The 14,872-nt window shown below is 36.1% G+C and overlaps 2 protein-coding genes across 5 annotated transcripts in view; one reads left to right on the forward strand and one right to left on the reverse strand.

Annotated features, from left to right (window-relative positions):
- Positions 1 to 11,052, forward strand: part of LOC134794194 (max dimerization protein 1-like) — a 621,339-nt gene extending 610,287 nt beyond the window's left edge. The window contains exon 8 of the transcript XR_010144641.1: positions 11,038 to 11,052. The gene's annotated coding sequence lies outside the window, so the exon portion shown is untranslated. The remainder of the gene's footprint in view (positions 1 to 11,037) is intronic.
- The window catches only part of LOC134794155 (uncharacterized), a 137,323-nt gene that overhangs the window by 24,641 nt on the left and 97,810 nt on the right, over positions 1 to 14,872 (reverse strand). The window lies entirely within an intron of this gene.

Below are 14,872 nucleotides of genomic sequence, written 5' to 3' on the forward strand. Positions count from 1 at the left end.
ATAGGATAAACATACATATATTACACAAAAAGGAATGGGGAAAATACACTAAAAATTGGAAAGAATTAGAACGATATAAAGCAACTATACAATAGAAATATAGACAAATTAATCAGTCAGATCAGATAACCATAGTTTCTTTAACCTCTCCTTGAACGACGCAACCGATTGTGCCTGCCTGACCGAAACAGGCAGCTCATTCCACAGCTTCACTGGACGCACTGCGAAGGACTTGTTGTATCCTCGAGATTTGTGAGGAGGGATGGCAAGTGATAAATTCGCGCTCGAACGCAGACGGTGGCCACTGCCTTCAGCCAGAAATTGAAATTTTTGAGAGAGGTATAAAGGAGAAGAAGGTGTAAAAAGAACATTAAAGAGAAGAGAAAGAGTGTGAAGATCTCTACGGCGGCGGATTGGAAGCCAATTGAGTTTTTGACGGTAGTAAGACACATGATCGTACTTCCGTAGGCCGAAAATGAATCTTATACAGACATTCTGTAAGCGCTCTAACTTGTTCAGGAGTTCTTCTGTCATGTCCAGATTCACAGCGTCGCCGTAGTCGAGTAAAGGCAGTAACAGTGACCGAGCCAGCATGGCTTTGGTATCAAGTGGAAGAAAGTTCTGAAGGCGCCTTAAAGAATGGAGAGATCCAAACAGCTTTTTGCTCAATTCAGTGACATGAGGCGCCCAGGAAAGTGTCTGATCCATGGTGACCCCTAGATTTTTAACAGTGGGTGAGAAAGGAATTGGTATACCATCAAAGAAAATTCTAGGTGCCACCTGCTCAGACAGTATGGAGATGTAATGTGGACTTCCCAAAACGATCGCTTGCGACTTCATGGCGTTGACTTTTAAACCGAAAGATGAAGCCCACAAACAGACGGAATCTAAATCGGCGTTAATTTGGTTTACGAGGGAATCGAAATCATCAAGGTTGGCAGCTGAATAAATTTGCAGATCGTCTGCGTAAAGGTGGTAAGAAGATTTTAATGACTTTGTAATGTTATTTATAAAAATGGAGAAAAGCAATGGAGAGAGAATACCCCCCTGGGGGACGCCAGAAGAAAGTTCACACCAATCAGAAAGATTATCATCAACTCGAACCCTCTGACGCCTCCCAAAGAGGTAGCTGCGAAACCAGGACAATGAAGTGGGTGCAACATTAAAAAGATTTAAAAAGGCTAGAAGAATGTCGAAATCAACTGTATTGAACGCGCTGCTAAAGTCTAAGAGAACCAAAACGGTGATCTTGTTATTTTCTATTTATTTTCTATATTAAAGCGAATGTCGTCGGTGACTTTAACAAGAGCAGTGGTGGTGCTATGCCCGGGGCGGAACCCAGATTGGAAAGGGTTAAAAAGGTTGTGTCTATTGAGATGAGAAGAGAGAAGTATTTAGGTTGAATGACTTGACTGGATGAATATTGGATGAACATACCTGAAATCAAAACAAAATATAACATTAGTATAAGTATAGGTAACAAAAAACTAACCACTTTATTGATGTTTGATGTTTTAAATTATGTTGTTGAGACTTTATTGTAAACAGAAAAGCAAATAGTAGGCAATAACATCTTAATTAAATAATCATAAAAGAATTAAGTAATTACAATAATTACAAATAGAAATCTTGATTGAGCGGATAACTCGAATTATTAGGTTATTATTTTTTGCACTTTGCTACTTTTTCTTTACAACGTTTACTGTATGATCGTTTTACCTCAGTTATGTACCCTGAATCACAGACCATGCCTATGCCTATCCAATATGACAATCGTACATCGACTCACGCCGATCGAAAACAAAAAAATGTATCAGGAGGACAGATGCAACGAAAAATCACGTGATAACTTCCATACATTTCTTCACTTTCTATCGGCGTTTTCCATCAACGATTTGTTACTTTAGTCAAGTTTTCTGTGCATATAACGCACCATACGGCCCAGACATATTGACCTGCGAGGATGCAATAAAATATTGGGTGTAGAAAGTACATATTTCAATTTTCACGAACCACCCGCGCATGTCAAGCGTTTTAAGTGTGCCTCGGGCGGCGGGCCTCTCACCTCGACACATTCCGGTTTCAACAGCTGGTGTGTCGACCCCATTATCGGTGGTTGTGTGAACAGCTTTTATTTTTCTTTGACATGTCAATATTTGTTCGGAACACTAGTAGCTAGAGATGAATGGCTAATGTTTCGTTAGTAAAAAGCGCGGTAGCAGAAAAGTTGTTAAATAATGGATTCTCTAAACGATCAACGCTTTTCACATAGCACTATTTTTAAAATATGTTTTACCTATAAGTATTTTATTTATTTAAATTGTATGGTAGATATTCATATACTCGTAAATATCTACAATAAACTGCAATATAGGTAACAATAGATTGGCTCAAGAACAAATAATAAAAAGGTATTCATTATAAAAATTTAATGCCCTTATTGGGATTGGGACTTGGACTCAAATAAGGTTTCAATCGAAATCAAACGCATTGAAACATTTATATAAAGTTGGTAAGCAGATCTTGTCAGTAGAAAAAGGCGGCAAATATGAAAAATGTAGGCGAGAAGGGGTATCGTCTCATAGAAAATTTGAATCGCGCATTTTTCTATTGACAAGATTTGCTTGACCATCTAATATAGATAAACCAGATCGCTATTTTTAGAAAAAGAACTGCAATAAAATTAGGGTAGGTCAATGGACGAAGTAATAATAATCTTTGATATGATAAACCGTAAAATTTTGATCCAAAGTTATCGCAGGAAGTCATTAGATACGTGCAGGTATAACAATAACCGGTTTACCATTAATAAGAAGCTTAAGAAAGGCCACAAGACTTTAAGAGAAAACTGGCAACATTTATCAGTGCCAGGCGCTTCCGGTACTAACTAACTAATTGTAAGGTTACTATTTAAACCGGTATTAACTATAAACTACTAGTTTAAGTTACCGGCACACCATCAAACTGTTCTAATGGGAGATCATTTAGAATGGTTTTATGAGAAATTGGAGATATCAACGGTACTACGTGTTTATAAATTAAATGTGGGCAGATATGCATTGTAATTATGGTAGATGTATTAAATAAATAGGAGAGTCCGGTTATAACGACGCTTAAGGGACCGCTTATATTACGTTACGTCGTACTAAACGGTTGTACTTTCATAGCTCATACTTAAACCAAACAAGTGCCTATACTTACGTCGCTATAAACGGTTGGTTGTTATATGCGAAGTCGTACTAACCGGACTCTACTGTATACCTAAATGGATATTTCAGTAAACATTTTCTTTTAGCATTCAAATAAATTCATAAATCTGAAGAAAAGAAGAAGAAATCGCTCTGGTAGGTAATTTTCCTCACCACCAGGAATACAACAGTCACAACACTACATAAAAGTGATAATTCCTCCAATCATTGTTGTGTCATAACTTCATAATGTATACACCTGGCGCCCAATAATATTTTAATTCAATTAGTCAAGTCATCACTCATCACGCAACGATTCAAACACAATTCACTTGCGTTTTTTGTCGTACAATCTCCATTGCGTGGCAAGGTAAGGTAAGACTAGGTATGTTAATGGCCAGCTTTCTAACCAAGCCGGATGGGCCCTATAATTCGAAGCGATTAGGACAAGGGGAGCTATTCCAATCCCTTTATTAAGTTCAGGCGACTCGGGGCTTCAAGTAAACTATGTAGTATTAAATAGCACTCTCCAATAATAGAAATAATTGTATAAGTACCTGCCTAAACATTTTTTTTGTAAAGGAAAAATGAAAGAATTTACAGTGAAGTTACATTGAGAATTCACCAATAAAAATGTGCTAGCCTATAGGTATACCTACTAAACTATTTTTTATGTTATTTTCTATTTCCCCCGAATATACATTGCTTAGTATAGTATCTGATTGTGATTGGAAACACCGAAGGCAGAAGATCACGCGGTCGTTCACCAATAAGATGGACCGATCAAGTTGACTCGTCATCCTCTGCTTTCTATACGGTCGTCAGAGACGCGTTGGACAGAAACCGGTGGAGCTGGACCCATATAACCATTCCAGTCGCAGAATCACAAAGTGGTAACTAAATGTCAGATGTGTCGTAACAGAGTCCACACAATGTGTCTAGAATTGTTTCGAAACAAAGTGTCGTCGCCGTGTCTACACTTTTCCGTAACAAGGTGTCGACACATTTGTGTGCACTTTGCGTGCGGTTTGCGACTAAATCTGACAGCAAATTTGTGACAGCAAATGTCAATATAAAATACCTCTTGAAAACCAAGGTTTGTCAAACTACTATTAGTGTCTCGTGTGCTCGTAATTCTAGTAAGTCATCATGGGCAATGCAAATGATAATAATCGACCGAAACCATATAAACACCCAACACCCGTCACCTTTTACAGAAAAGTTTTTAAAGAAATTCAATAAGCTACTTAGGTCAGGCAACGAATGCTCTAAAAGTTGTAGAGGGAAATGCTCGGAACACAATTTTTGACTCCGTAACTCGGTTTGACAAGTTAGGAGGTGAACATATCAAAAGTCCCCGTCCGTAGCCCTTGAGCGGGGGGGAGAGAGGGGGCTTTGAAGGTCCCATTTTCCCGTTTTTCGATTATATCTCGGAAACTATGCATCTCAGCGACATGGCCACTTATACAAAATGAAAGTTAATTTAATTTGTTACAAGTTTATTCAGTCAATTTTTTCGATATGTTGAATAGTTTTTGAGATATCCGCTCTTGAAAGTTTATTTAGGGCTCTCAATTTTATCTTGATATATCTATATCAGTGAAGGTGCTAGGCCGTGTTTGGTATCGTTTTCGTATAAATCTGGGGTGCTGAATCCATTTAAGATATCACATTGACACCATTCCACAAAATAAAAATAAATCTTTTTAGGGTTCCGTACCTCAAAAGGAAAAAACGGAACCTTTATAGGATCACTCGTGCGTCTGTATGTATGTCCGTCTGAATACACAAAATAGTTCTTTACCTATAGACGACAGGAAAACCTATTAGAAATGTGCAGTCAAGCGCGAGTCGGACTTAATGTACGGAACCCTTAATACGCGAGTCCGACTCGCACTTGGCCGGTTTTTTGAAACTCTTCTTGACGCTTAACCGCTGAACCGATTTCGTTGAAATTTGGTATAGAAATAGTTTGCGTCCCGGAACAGGACATAGGATAGATCTTATAACCAAAATCATCTTTTGAAGGTGTGAAAAGTGGCGTGGAAATTTGTACGGGAAATCAATAACCGCTGAACCGATTTATATGAAATTTGGGATGGTCTACATCTTTGATTTAGTTAAAAATGATGAAAAAACACGACTTCAAACCTAAACTTAAACAGTATTAACTTCAAGAAGTCAATTCTGAATTCTCCCCTACACCTCATACCTCATTTCACACCTTTAAAGGATGATTTTTGAGATAACTTATTATATCCTGTCTCGGGACTCAAAATATATGTGTACCAAATTTAAATTAAAACTGTTCAGCAGTTTAAGCGTGAAGAGGAGTTTAAAAGAAAGTATTTTAATAAGTTTATATGTTTTTACTTCGGAATGGTGTCAATGTGATACCTTAACTAAATTTGGTACTGCGAATTTATACGAAAACGATACCAAACATGGCCTCGTAGCTTTACTGTTGTAGAAGTCAAAATAAAATTGAGAGCCCTAAATTCTTATTACTTGGCCAAACTTGTGTAGAAGGAAAAGGTAAAATAAAAGTCTTCGGCAGGAATATAATATAAGACACAAATATATTTTTTTTTTGCGTTACTATTTCATTCATCAAATATAAACATACCTTGATTATACTATTCTAGTGAGATCCTCATAGATAAACAAAAACATTTACTTAAAAAATTACAAGGTCGAAATGTCACGGAACTTGTGAGAGTAATATGTGAAATAAAAAATTTTTATGACAAAAAAAAACTGGACACAATTTAAGAATCACCAATTGCGTCGAGGAATCATCTGTATTTTTGCTTGTTTCATTACCTCCTCGCTTCTTTTTTGTCCTTTGTATTCTGTAGCAATTTGTTAGATCTGAAAATAAAGATAACTTGCGTCGTCACGGATGTTTTGGATTCCAAGATGGCGGCCATGCACTATGTCATAAAAGTCGTCATGGATGTCGTTTTATAGGTTTTAGGGAGTGCAGAATTCGAAAACGATGATCATTTTATAATCCAAGATGGCGGCTACGTATTTTGTCATAAAAGTGGAATCCAAAATGGTTATCATTTTCTAAATCTGCGCCCCCCAAAACCTATAAAACGACACCCATGACGACTTTTATGACATAGTGCATGGCCGCCATTTTGGATTTCAAAATGGTCATCATTTTCGAAATCTGCGCCCCCTAAAACCTATAAAACGACATCCATGACGACTTTTATGACATAGTGCAAGGCCGCCATCTTGGAATCCAAAATGGTCATCATTTTCGAAATCTGCGCCCCCTAAAACCTATAAAACGACACCCATGACGACTTTTATGGCATAGTGCATGGCCGCCATTTTGGATTTCAAAATGGTCATCATTTTATAAATCGGGGCCCCCTAAAACCTATAAAACGACATCCATGACGACTTTTATGACATAGTGCATGGCCGCCATCTTGGAATCCAAAATGGTCATCATTTTCGAAATCTGCGCCCCCTAAAACCTATAAAACGACACCCATGACGACTTTTATGGCATAGTGCATGGCCGCCATTTTGGATTCCAAAATGGTCATCATTTTCAAAATTGGGGCCCCCTAAAACGTATAAAACGACATCCATGACGACTTTTATGACACAGTGCATGGCCGCCATTTCGGATTCCAAAATGGTCATTATTTTCGAAATCGGCACTCCCTAAAACCTTTATATCGACACCCATCTCGACTTTTATGACAAAGTGTTTTGCTACCATCTGCATGCAAGACATTTCTATTATTTTTACGTACAAAAATGGCCCCCTGTCAACTTTCAATCGAGATTTAATCGATAATTTATTCGATTAATATTCAGATTAATTCAATTTCAATCTATGTTAGGTCGACTAAACTAATCGCGATTAAAATTTGAGAATTAACTTTTTTTATTCCATTAATTAGTCGAATAAACAGTTAATCGATTAATGCCCATCTCTGACCACGGAATTTTTACACTTTGAGAATATCTGAAAACAAATCAACACAAGGAGCCATTTTGCAAATCCAGTAACATACCAGTAACTTTGTTATTACTTTTGACAGCGCGTGTCATGTGTCAACACAGAGTCGACACAAAGTCGAAACATTGCAACTACTTTGTGACTGCAATATTTCTCAGCCTTAAACCATATTTATACATCATAATTAACAAGTTTCGTAGTATGTAAAGCGTTATTTCTGTTATTTAAGTATAGTATACGCATCGAAGTACTAAAAATGCTTCAAATAATATAGTTATGAACATAGGCACTGAGAAGTAAACAATTTCATTTCCGGCTAAACTAAAACAATGTGGTGGCGCGTTGATTATATTACACTTAGTTTATCAAATCACTCGAGCAGTTTAATTCCCCATAATAATTTAAGTCCTATTGCAATATAAATGCAAACAATATATAATTACGTCTTGTAATCCGTTTTAGAGATGGCGTATTAATGTCACTTATTTTTATTTAAGTATTTTTCCATCTGACAGTTTCCATTTGACAGGAACAAAATGAACGAATGAACGAATGATTTTGGCATAAAGTAGTCGCAAACCCGAAACAATGTGTGCACACGGCGACCACACTTTATGTCACTTTGTGTCATGTGTCGACCCTTCCCCATTTCTGGTAACTGTGTCGACACGGCGACGACTCTGCGACTGGAATTGTGACCGAAACAGACGGTGTCGACACAAGATGTGTCAACACCGCGTCGTAACGGCGACTGGAAATGGTTGTATGGGTCGAGACAGATCATCGGCTCCAGATACAACCCTGATACTGACCACGATCCTCAGACATGAGGGACCGACCAAAGAGAGAGAGTATATAATAGTGCTTGATAAAAATTTGCTTTGAAAATAATGCTATGGATCTAGAGGTCACGTTACATTAGCGCCCCACTCGACACCTGCGTTTGCGCAACCAACGGCAACACTCTTCCAGATTACCGCCTCGGGTAACTTTACCTGTCAGTAATTACTGTCTTTCATTTACCTAAATTTACGAGTTCAGGTTCGTAATGACGGTGGTTATGCCCGTTTGTGTACACGAATATGAATAATATGATACAGTTTGAATGCTTTGAAATCTTGATGCATTTTTGATTTAAGTTCTCACACAATTAATGCAGCAGTTCCCAACCTTTTCCCGCGAGTTAGTAACTTAAGGGCAAAGCGTTTTACTGCTCTTTAAAATTCTATGACTTGGGAAGTCTTTGTTTTTTTGACAACATATTGCATGGAGGAAATGTTATAGAGTTTTAGAGTTTTTAACTATGGTGGCGATATATTTGTCGGATCTCCAATTTTATTAAGGCACCTGGTAAACATATCTGCGCAAATAACGCAAGACCGTTATTATTTCACGTGACGATTATTATGTTCAATTATTGCTTAGCCATAGCCTGAGACTGTTTGTATAGTCTGCAATAGACTGAAAGGCCTATGAGATGAGAAATAGCGTTTGATTATTTCTTATATTATGTTTGTTGATTAAAACCAATATCCAATCACCAGACAAGTTAATAACCTTTTTATTTATCAGTAAGTTAATTTAACATTTTGAATTAGTTAACAAACATAATATAAACATAATTGGCAGTTAACCACACCACAGTCCACACTATTTAGAGTATTTAGTCCACAGTGGACGTGAATAAAATGAGTCACAGTTTTCATGGTAAAATAAAAACGAAGTTATTACTGTAATTACGAGGCCATTCACTTTTATTACGACTTCATGAGAAGTTATGCTAATATTATTATTCTCACAAAAACAATTTCACATTGTTAAGTAAAGAATAATGTAAGTATTTATATTTGGTGGCCGCTTTCAGATTAATTCAGATGAAAGAAGCGCCGGCGTCCGTTGGCTTGGCTCAATACTTTTTTAGACAAACAATTGAATTGAACCGAATATTAAATTAGGTATTTCTTTGGGAAGCAACATTTTATTGTTCTTTATTCCTCGTGCTAAGACCCGCGTTTGATATCCGAGGAAGCGAATGATGAAACATTTTGAAAAAATCGGATAATTTAGAGGTAAGTACTTAGGTAGTAGGTACTTAGAAGATGTCGTATGGTGTATGACGTCTCTGTTTTATATTTCTGTCTATTAAGTAAACTAATTATACTTACTCATTATGTGTTTTAATTATGTATATCTACATAGCCGTAATGACATTTGAGTATGGTAATGGTAATAGAATAGCATAATTTTTATTTATGTTCGATAAATTTTAAAAAGACACTAAAAAGCATACGAACAAGAATACGTATTTACCAATTACATAAGAAACAAATGTAATCTTGCGTAAACCGGCATACAGCGTGTCCCTCGTTTAAGTCAATATATCATCGCTTTCTTTTTGATGGACAAAGTTGTTCGAAGCGACCACACCTTTGGAACGCGTCTCGAGAAAATGTTGTTTAAGAAAACTGCTATTAAATTTATTGACTTATCCAGTTAAAAACACAAAAAATAAATCAATAAAATTGCAGACCACATATTGGAATGTAGTGAGAAGTTTCTCACTTTGCTCATAAAACTAAAACAAAAGTAAACGTTGAAATCGTCTACAATATCTTTCACGCCAGTTAACCGGATGAAATGTGAAACGGAACAAATAAAATGAAGATGAGAAGTAATTAAATATGAACACAATAAGAACTTATAGCCACTTTCATTTGTTTCATGCAATTACCTCCTTATTTAAGGAGTGACATCATTTTATTAATATATTTAATTACGCGAACGGCTCTACCGCGATATGATTTCATTGTTTTCACCTTAAATTCCGACGTTACAGCTGAGTTGCACCAGCTCAACAATGAAATCATATCGCGGTAGACCCGTTCGTGTAATTAAATATGTGTACGAAACGCGAAAGTTTAAAGTGATATATTATATCATTTATTAATTAATTGTGACGTTCCACGGGAAAAGGTACCTTATGAGGGTTTCTAGTTTCGGAGATATTAAATGTTTTGTAAAGAGGTGAAAAAATGCTCAATTTTTTTTTATTGTGTGATCTGAAACCTTAATGCCTAACGTTTGTTTACCTGTTTTTATTTTTGTTATAAGTTAGTTATAAGCCTAGTAATGTCGTCTCAGAGTTTAGTAGAAAAGGTACCTTATGGAAAAAAGATTGAAAATTCCCAAAAAAACTAGTCAATACGGGAAAAGAAGTTTGGTAGAGAACTATATTAGCATTCTGCAAAACTAATTTGATAATTTCAGTTCTGGTTGGGGCGCCTCGCAAATATTATAACCGTACATAGACCGACATCACAAATCCAAGTAGACTGCTATTATACCAAAGTTACTCTCGTCAAGTCTTTCTTAACTAGAATAATCTTCATTTGGTTTGGTCGCATGCAGTAAATCAGCCATTGGTTTGCTGAAAAATGCCAATACCTTATGGAATATCTGAGGTCATTGAACCTCAATGCCGCTTATCTTCAATAGCAACCGAAATATATTATTGACAAGAAATAGACGATTTATACCATCTTAACCCCAAAATATTATTAGTTTATCCTAACTGTTCCATCATCATCATGCCTCATCATGTAACTTGACCACAAGGTACCTTTTCATTACATACAAATTATTGGTCTTTTTTAAGATTATTATGACGAAGAACTAATTAAATTGGGGGCAGTTTAATGTAAATAAATATTTTCTATTCATAAAAGATAAACTATAATATGATTGATATTTTGTAGTGATGTATTATTAAATTTATTTCCATAAGGTACCTTTTCGTAAATGTATGGAGCAAATACTGTTATTGTTATGTAAGTTTAAAGTGGCATAAGGGGTTAAATATAGTATTTAGTTGGGGTTTTAGGATTTATTTCATTTGAATGACAGAATTTCTTTCATATGTGCTCAGAAAAATTGATTGTGTGTCACATTAAAAGTAAAAATATTCAATTTTGTGATTTTATATGAAAAAGTCAGAAAATACATTTTCACCTCTAAATCGGTATTGTTTTTTGCTTAAACTGTCTGTCAGTGTCGTTTTCTAATAGATAAAATTTAAATCTTGAGAGCTCATTGCAATCAATCGTGAAAATGAAATAAAACTTTATTTTCAAGAGATTGGTTAGTATACACATAAATCAGTCGATATCAAAAGTTTCTATTTGCATTACAGAACAAGTCGCAATATTTTTTTAATCTCAGATATATAAGGCATTATTATTTGTAGTCAACTATGTAACTTACTTCAGGAACATAGTTTTTTAGGCGGCTAAACTTAAAACTTCTCTATCGTAAAGTTGCTCATTTCACAACATTATTTTCAAAAAATCATATCTCTGTAACTACGCAACCTAGAAGGTTGATCTTTTGTGTTATCGATAGCTTATTTATTGTAGATTACTGGGGTATGCATAACTCCATACCCGCCATAAGGTACCTTTGACCGTGGGACGTCACAATTTATCGTTTTATGTAGTATGTTGTTAAATGGTCGAAGTCAAAAGTTAAGGGAGCTATAAAACTATACTTTCTAAATCCTATCTTAGGGAACTTTCTGCCAATCTGGGCCTATCAGATCTTGATCGGTCTCCCAATAAGTAACTTGTCAACTGCGGTAGCTCAATATATGTTTTCTAAAGCGACTCGTCTCACCGAAAAGGTTTAATGATATACAACTTCAACACGCCAATTCGAGTTTTAGTTATTTGATTTCCGTTATGATACTGATCTGTCAGTATCATATCGGATAGAAATCGAATAACTAAAACTTGAATTGGCCTGCAAGCCGCACCCATAGCCATAGACAGGTTGCAGCGAGCTTCCTATTCGGTCTGGCGAAGGTGATGTCATTTGTTGTCTATGGCGATGTCAAGAACGTGCGAAAGGGCACAGATAACAAATGTATGTAGTTACTTTGAAGTTAGTGTTTTGTTTTTACATTGTGTATACTTCATTGTTGTCGTTCACGGAAACGTTAAACACAAATGTATACCTACAAAGTTATGACAATTTAAATAGGTTAATAAAAAATATGACACAATACTCATACAAGTCAAACGTCATGCGATTTTTATCACCGAATAGAGAAACTATTGAAACCAATCGTCAGTTCCAACCCAACAAATATATAATTAATAAGATCTTCATATAAAATGTACAAGAAATATGTAAGTAGAGTCGCACCAAGAAAAGTCTGCAGCGGATTTGATAGCCCACGCAGTGTAAGTGTTATTTATACGTCATAATTTCATAGAAGTGTGGGCTATCAAAATCGCTGCAGACTTTTCACGGTCTGACTCTAGGTACATGTACTGAGTTAGAAATGGAACACGATCTTAAATGATGTATATCTACGAATCTCTATGGTTACTGAATAAATCTCTTTGAATTTGAGCCCAGTGCCCTAAAAATAGGATAATTACTTTAAATTTTCAGGTTCCGACGTAAGGTCTGATTCGGATTAAGAAAACCTGATTTTGCCGGCCGTTTTGACTACACATTTTCGCCCTAAAAATAGCTCAATGGCTCTTACGAGAGATTCCGAATTTTTAGGATGTGCCGCCGTGGATGTGCCTAAGACATGTGGTACTTAACTTATAGCAACAGCTTCTTGTAGTCGGATCCTGAGTCTAAGTTTCACAATGCACTCAAACTTGTCAGATAAGTCTACAAGAACAAGATTTCTTCAAGAAAACCTAATCTATTTACGTAGCATTATGGACAAGAACGCAGTCCAGTATCTAGAAACTGCTCTTAAATTTTCACTTGTAACTTTCGCGCATAGTTAGGAGAAAATGCCGGTTTAGTATGTACATGTTAAATACATATTTGACGGGATATACGTGTAAGAAGATTGTTTATATAATATGTGTAATGATACCTATTATGGTGGCTGATGAAATCTGCTTCACGATAATGAGCTTTCAAGTTGTGAACTTATGGTCGTATCTTTATAAGCTAAAGGAGTAAGTATTTACGAGAGTAAATAGGTAACAAACGAGGATTAAATATTTAAAATAAAATATATAAATCTTGGTTAGGCCCCCAGGGACCGTAGCCAAGATGACAATTTAGTCAACAAACTAACAAACTAGGATTAAATATTTAAATCTTGGTTAGGCCCCCAGGGACCGTAGCCAACTTGACAATTTAGTCAACAACGCCAATCGAAAAGTTAAAATGTATCGGAATGACAAATGCAACGAAAAGTCACGTGTCTTTTCCATACATCGTGTTTTGTTTGGCTTCTACTAATGTTGTCACACCGAACAAAGTATTTTTTAAGTTTTTATCTTTTACCCCTTTTCCAGGCATAATACGATTTATCGACCACATACGCGCCACTAGAACTTTAGCATTCCGATTTAAGATTCAAATTAGATTGCACTTTCGGGAAATTTGACTTGTCTTCAAATGAATCATCAAAGCTGGATTATTTGGAATATATTTGGATTTTTCGGGAAAACCTTGTAGATTGGTGCGGCTTGGAAAAGGGTTAAAAATCCATTATCCATTCAGCCAATCGATGCAATATCCATGAATCATCACTAAACCGAAGCAAAGTGAGTAATAGTCATATTACGTAACTCAACGCCAAACGCGCAAACAATTGCAAAACTCAGGCAAATCGTTAGGAATTTGTTTTCCTAGTTGACATAATTTAACTCTAAATGACTAGGATTTCAATTGCACGTTATGCACGTAATGAGCGCCTGGGGTTTATGTTATGAGATTACCAAACATACCTATTATATTAATGTTGATGTCATCTTCGCAGACTCTGTAATTTGTTACTATGATTAGTTACATTTTGCAATTTGGCAAGGTTTTTCTTTATGAACAACATTAGATATTCTATGATCTTATAAATATATAATAAATAAGAAACCTAGTGATAGTTTAATTTTATAGAAATTTACAAATTTACAGACTAGGGTCGATATGTACCCGGATAAGTGCCTAGCACGCTGCTGGCGTTGCCTCTTTGAACAGCCAGCGAAATATGCTGGACTAAATATGCGGCGCGTACCTGGGGTGGCCGCTTTTTTCTCGGAGGCGTTGACCTAACTTTCTTATAATTTTTTTTGCGTCAGCTCACCAAGGGTCGCTGGGGTCTCTATAAAGACAAACTATATCAATCAAATCTTGTAGGTATTGAGTCTACTGGTTGTAGAAAATGCATCCCACTTTATGAATCTTTACTCTGCACCGACTTATCAAAGGACATAGAGTGGAAGTAGCACAGTTTGTATTTCAATATGACGTTTACAGTGCAGAGTTAGCTTAGACTGACTCTAGAAATCTCGAAGCCCTATTATACCTTGTGGGACTCAACCTGTTTTATAACAGTAGCACAGTTGCTACTGGTCATATAACGGTCATATACGTGTCCGGTGTCGCTGGATTTAATTATCGTAAGATGATCTCAGTCGGATAATGATTGTGTATGAGAAACAATGACTAATGTTTAGGAGTAAAGGTTGTGTTGTTATTTTCCATATGACTTCTGGGGCCCTAGGCAACATGACAATCGTGAGAAAACGCCAATTGAAACTTGAATATACTTGAATTTTCGTAGCATCTGTCATCCCCATATTTTTTTTCTTTTTGTTTGGAGTTTTCTTTCAACGATTGTCAACTTGGCTACGCGAAAGACGGTGGGTAGGTTAGTTTTAAAAAA

Source organism: Cydia splendana, chromosome 10 (assembly GCF_910591565.1).
Source record: "Cydia splendana chromosome 10, ilCydSple1.2, whole genome shotgun sequence".
In the NCBI taxonomy this organism is placed as follows: Eukaryota; Metazoa; Arthropoda; class Insecta; order Lepidoptera; family Tortricidae; genus Cydia; species Cydia splendana.